Source organism: Galleria mellonella, unplaced genomic scaffold, assembly GCF_026898425.1.
Source record: "Galleria mellonella isolate WM207_F2 unplaced genomic scaffold, CSIRO_AGI_GalMel_v1 utg874, whole genome shotgun sequence".
NCBI lineage: Eukaryota > Metazoa > Arthropoda > Insecta > Lepidoptera > Pyralidae > Galleria > Galleria mellonella.
In genome coordinates this window covers 1,172,578-1,179,565 of record NW_026442167.1, presented here as the reverse complement: position 1 = coordinate 1,179,565, position 6,988 = coordinate 1,172,578, and positions in this window count along the sequence as shown.

The window sequence follows — 6,988 nt, the reverse complement described above, 5'->3', positions numbered from 1 at the left end:
CCAATTAATTTTTATTTTTCCACCACAACCACATTACAATTCTATTGGCAATAATAATATGAATCTAAACATAGTGTTTGAAAGGGATTGTTAGTAATGGAGACTGAGAATCTTATTGCTAGCAATATACTCAACCATGTCGACCTCCTCGCGGAAACTATCATGGTTAATTCCTAATGAATTGATCATGATGGGCTAACTGGCCTGTTTTCATTCTCATCTATCACCCTTCACTGGTGCTCCGCCAGCGTATCCTCTTAGCGCAGGCGGGGTTACCATACCAATTTCACCCATCAAAAAAAAAACATAGTGTTGGGAGACTGGCATCTAAATTGGGCAGCGAGCTGCCTGTGTCTTAGATCACCAGGGACTTTAATGTTACACAATTAGTATTGATAACTCAATGTAGTCTATAACATTGTATTTTATTGTATTGGTCTAAGTTATTCAAAAGCAATACAAAACTACAGAAAAGCTTGTATAAAAAATGATAACAAAAAAAAAAAGAAAATATTAATAATACATCGAACGTGATAATTTTTCATATTCTCAAATTTCACAGCCTTTAATACCCTATAATATATATTTTACCCTAAAAAATAATTTTTACCCTGAAAATCAATTATTATCAAACGGAACGTCGGGGAGGTCGTCAAACTGGGTGATCACTGACAATTTCAGTCAACTCTTGACGCGAGAATCGAACCTAGGCCTATATTTAACGTCCAGCACGCGACTTCCGCACTCGACAACAATTATATGCATAATGCCATACTTAACGCGTGAACATTTTTACTTATGACTCTTTCGTGTGATTTGTTATATAGCGCGTTTTTAAATATTTTATTTTTTAAATTTCTCTCCTTTTAACCTTTTATTTCTCTTTCTTATTCATAAAAATGTCAACTAAAAACCTATTTCAGTTATTGAAACGTTTTGTCTTGTGTTAATTTTTTAATTTAAAAAACAAATCACTTTAATCATCAACATAATCATCATCATCGACGCAGTGAATGGTGTGACGACCTAAAATACACAGCAGGGAGCAATGCATTTGAAATCGTCTGAAATAATTTTGATGCTAATTTAAATAATCTATAGGGTTTGATCCTGCATCGATGAAAATATTTTGTCAGGTGTTTTTTCTAGAATTAAAATTAAGTATTAAATTATACGAGTATATTAATTTCTATTTTATTAATACACATGTCGGCGTATTGTGGCTATAAACTAGTGTTATATTTACTATAATTTCAATAGTTGACGAATGCTTCTAACTACCCCTTAAGGGTATGCAGTCGTAAACATACTTTTTTTATTACTACAATTTTTTTTATTAAAGAATAACCATCAGTTAGAAAATTTCATAATAAAAAAAACAAGACAGTAAAAAAAAAGCGAATTACAGGTTACGCTAAATATTTATTTAGTTAAATCAGCACATGACATCGCTAATACTTACAGTCAACTAAATTAATTATGTCCATATGCTCATGTGTATAGGCGACGGTTACCACTTTCCATCAGGTGGGCCGTCAGCTTGTTTGCCATTCTAAGTTGTATAAAAAAAAACTTAGTGTAACAACATTATGGTAGTACAAACATTATATAGAGGGGGGAAAGGGATTGTTAGCAATGGAGTTTGATAGCCCCACTGCTAGCAATATGCTTTATTAGGTCGACCTCCACGTGGTTCCCCCTGGAAACCATTGTGAACAATTCTTGTTGAATTCGTCACGTTGGGCTAACTGATCTACTTCATCCTCATCTATCATCTTTCACTGGTGCCCCGCCGGTGTATACCAATAGCGCGGGTGGGGTTACCATTCCATTATAATCCAGTAAAAAAAAAAAATTATAGAAAGGCAGTTATGCAAAATAAAAAGTTGAAATCACACGTTCAAAAAATCATTAACTCCGCATACGTCTTACGGATTCTATCTTAGTATTAAATAAATCTGAATCAAGACCTGTAATATTGTATTGAAAGTACATAACTAATAAAAATACACCATATATAAAATGACGTAATTACATCTCGTTAAAGTGTTGATTTTGGACCAAGGTGCGACTCATTATAACATTATATGCCGGCGGGTGTTAAATTACAACCGTCTGGACCAAGATTCGATGCCCGTTTGAGCCTCGTTACTAAGAAAGATTCCGTTGTTGTTTCTTTTTTGACTTGAAGACTACTTTAATGTAAAGTTTTAAGTGCAAGTTCCAAATTAAATACTTACACGCTACACGGTTGAGTGCAGAGATTTTATGGTTAACATTAAACACTTCTAATGTAATTTAACCTTAAATTTAACGTGTATACAAAAATATAAAGTTTTTTTTATACAACTTAAAATGGCAAGCAAGCTGACGGCCCACCTGATGGAAAGTGGTAACCGTCGCCTATACACATGAGCAGTACCATGGACACAACAGAGTATACTGTTTCGCCCATGATACCCCCCATGCGTAGCCATTCCTGAGGACTCAGCTGTTATTCCTCTGTACCCAGTAAATTCACGCCATATCCCACCATTCAAACCGAAACACAGCCATGCAAACACAACTGCTTCACGGTTGAAACACGAATGGGACAGAGGTACCCAAGCAATCGACTTTTGTACAAAGTCTCCCTCTTATTATTATTATTCATTCATTCATTTATTTGGTAGATGAAAATGAAATAGTGACCCGTCTGTGCTATCAATATACACCGGCAAGATACCGAATAGGTGACAATAAAGCAGATGGATATAAAAACAATACAGATTTCCGCAAAACGACACAAAACGCAGTCGAATGGGTCAACCTCTGTCACCAACCTCTGTCGTATTTCTACCGTGAAGCAGTTGTGTTTGCATGGCTGTGTTTCGGTTTGAAAGGTGGGATATGGCAGTGAATTTATTTATAATTTTTCAGAAAAATTAGTCATACAAAAGTAATTTGCAATAATAGGTCTAGCTATCCTATTTAAGAGCTGCGCTCTTGTCGGTGGAGCTCTTGCCACTCACTACGATTTTCAGCGAGTCCCTTCACCTCTTGATGCGACACGACACCAACTCTTTCCTTGATCTGCCTAATGTAACTATGTCTCGGTCTCCCTCTCACCCTTCTTCCTTCTATCTTACCTTCTATTATAATGTTCATAAAATAGGTAATAAAAAAGAATAATTTGGACAGTTTGCAAGGCAAAACAAACCCGCGGACGTCCGTGCCATATTGGACAATGGCTTGTTAGCTCAGTTGATGGCGTGGACTGGATGTGGATGACTCTATAGGTGGATATGACTGATGTTTGTACAATAAGTCCGCATAACCCGTTAAGGGGATGACTGTTTGTTAAATTGTCACTTCCTAAATAATTTTTCTTTTACAATGGCAAACAAGCTAATGGGCTACTTTATGAAAAGTCCTAATCGTCACCTATAGACATAAACAATGCCATGGACATGTATTTAAAGCGTATAAATCACTATTGACTATATAAATAAGAATTATAAAGAAAACGACGTCTGTTTTTTTAATGGGTAATAATGGAATGGTAACCCCTCCCGCGCTGGTGGGGCACCAGTGAAGGATGATAGGTGGGGATGAAACAGATCAGTTAGCCCACCATGATGAATTCGACAAAAAATAACCATGATGGTTTCCAGGGGAAACTGCGTAGAGGTCGACCTGAGAGGGTATATTGCTAGCAATGAGAATATTAGACCTCATTACTAGCAATCCCTTTCCCAATGATGTCTGTTGCTGTGTGATCCCTGTATATAATGGACTACCCCTTTCTTTTATTACTTACTGTCCGACTCGACCCACTGAAACTGCGCAGAGATGTTGCATCTCTGTGCATCTTTTACCGAATTTATCATGGGGAGTGCTCTGAGGAATTGTTCGGATTGATACCTGATGCTGATTTTCACCATCATGCAACCCGCCACAAACTAAAGTTTCATCCCAATCATCTGGACGAGTGGCGGTCCTCCACCGTGCGTTTTTCAAGGCACTTTCTCCCACGCACAACCACTCTTTGGAATCAACTTCCAGCAGCAGTATTTCCGAACCGATACGACAACATAACCTTCAAGAAAAGAGTATGCCGCAGTGCCGCTGGTGTTGTGCGTGATCATGGGCGGCGGTAGTCACTTACCATCAGGTAAGCCGCATGCTCGTCTGCCCCCTGTGTTGTAAAAAAAAACAGTATCATAAGTGTAAGCAGAAAAGATATACTTTCATATTTTTTTTAATGGGTGAAAATGGTATGGTAACCCCGCCTGCGCTAACGGAATACGTTGGCGGAGCACCAGTGAAGGGTGATCGATGAGAATGAAAACAGGCCAGTTAGCCCATCATGACGAATTCATCAGGAATTAACCATGATAATTTCCAGGAAAAACCGCGAGGAGGTCGACCTGGTTGGGTATATTGCTAGCAATGGGATTCTCAGTTTCCATTACTAACAATCCCTTTCCCCCCTATTTGTCCCATAGAAACATCAACAGCTATTCAATAGTTTAATAGTCAAATCAAATTAACTGGTTTTACTAAGATTATGTTATTTATCAATGTTTTTTTTTTGGACCATAATATACTTGTCGCCCAAGACGCCTAAAGAAGTATTCTTAAAGAATTAAGAACCCTTTTTCATTTGTGTATCGCTAAAAGGCAAGAGGCATAATCCCCTTAACACATCTGTTTATATTTTCAGCGAGCGCCGGCCCTGGCGCTGTTTGCCGAGTCCCCACTGTTTATCGCGACCTCGCGGACAGCGGCCGCGGTCCTCAACATTTTATAAAGTTTATTTCTTTAAAGAATAAAAACAAAAAACACTAATACAAAGATAAAATAAAATAATTCTAGACTTATCTGGAAATGTTGTCTGCTTTTAAAAAGGGAAAGAACAGTTTCCATTTTGTTTTTCTTTCGCTTTTATATTATTTAACATATTTGTCAATTATAACTTTGATTCTTTACCGTTATGGTCAACTATTGTTATTTGTTAACTATACGTTATTTTATATTGTACTCTGTGTAAATTTTTTTTTCCATTTATCTAATCATCTTATTTTATTTTTAAATATCATCGTTATCATATTAGCTGATAACTATCCACTGCTGAACATATTTTTTCCTTATTGGGAAAGCCTTGGGGAAGCCTTTCCGTATTGGGAAGTTTTTCCAGTAGTTGCCACATTTAGCAGACGGGTTGGCAATCGCAGTTAGCCTTTGGTGGTGTTTTCAGAGGGATTCTGCTGCCCATCCCTCGACCATTAAGTTTATTATTGACTTTTTTTTATTATTTGTTTATCAGTATTATGGTTGACTGGGAGAGAATGCTTTTAGCATTAAATCCGCCATGTACACATACATGTACTAATGAATAAATAAACATAGAATATTAGTATGTATGTTATTCTCATACATCCTTTAGGTAAAAATACGTTATTTATTTAAATTATATTTATTCAAGTGACAGTCATTTTACCAGAGGGAGACTTTGTAAATCTAAAATAAAAATAATGGATTTTGAAATATCATTTGCTTGGCCATCTCTATTCCATTAGTGTTTCTACCGTGAAGCAGTTGTGTTTGCATAGCTATGTTTCGGTTTGAAGGGTAGTACAGAGGAATAACACCTGAGTCCTCAGGAATGGCAACGCATGGAGGGATGTCATGGGCGAAACAGTATACTCTGTTATATCCATGGCACCGCTCATGTCTATAGGCGACGGTTACCAATTTCTATCAGGTGGGCCGTCAGCTTGTTTGCCATTCTAAGTTGTATAAAAAAAAAACCAGTTACAGTGACAATAGAAAAAGTTAATGATATTATGTATTTCACAAAAGCATGTAATTATGGTTCTTGTAGCAAAGTTATATAATATCTATAATACTATGTACCTACTATCGAATTCTTTATGTTTTATGTTTCTATTCATCAAATATGTTCTAGATTAAATTAGATAATAATATTATAAAGAGGAAAGAATTCATTATTTGTTTGTAGTGGATAAACCTAAAAACTATTCAACCGATTTTAAAAATTCTTACATCTGTAGAAAGCTACATTATAAGCGAATAAAGTAGGGTATATACTCTTACATATTATTTTCAAAAATTCTATCTACCCATACGGAGTCGAGCCTAATCACTTGTGTCTGTACCTACCTACATGTGTATAAAGGTACATACATACATATCTGTCACGCCTGTCTCCCATTAGGGTAGGCAGAAACAATTGAACGCCAAATGCTTCGATTCAAACAAACCTCTTTCGCTTCTTCCACATTTATCAATCTTTTCATACACGCTCGCCGGTTACCGGTACTTTTAATTTGGCCCTTCTTCACCACGTCGCCTATTTGGTCAAAATACGTCCGTCTAGGGCGGCCCTTACCGACATCTCCATTCATTCTTGCTCGATAAATCTCTTTTGTAATTCTTCTTTCATCCATCCTCTCCAAATGACTAAACCAACGCAACATTCCTTTTTCGATTTTTGTCATTACATCGTCTTTCAGTCCACACTTCTCTCTAATCACACTGTTTCTGTGTGTATAGGTAATTTCATAAATTCTTTAACAAATGAAAATAAATTTTAAAACTAATATATTAAATTATTTTTATTGAAATGTATTGTAAATGTTGACGACCAATGAAAGCTACCACAAAATTTCGGTCGCTATTGTATCTTTAATTGGCTCGCTGCACTATGTTTGGTTATACTAGTACAATCAACTCTAACAGCTTATATATAAGAATCATAATTGGTTAGCAAGATTTAAAATCACATTGATTCTAATAATATTTAAACAAACATATACAAAATTTCCAAATAACGACTTTAGATATTGAATAAAATTATGAATATTTATTTTATTTTATTTATTTATTTATTTAACACTTTATTGCACCAACATAACATGTTTTGTTAAAACAATTTTCAATATGTATAGTGTAGTACAAAAGGCGGTCTTATTGCTAAGCAATC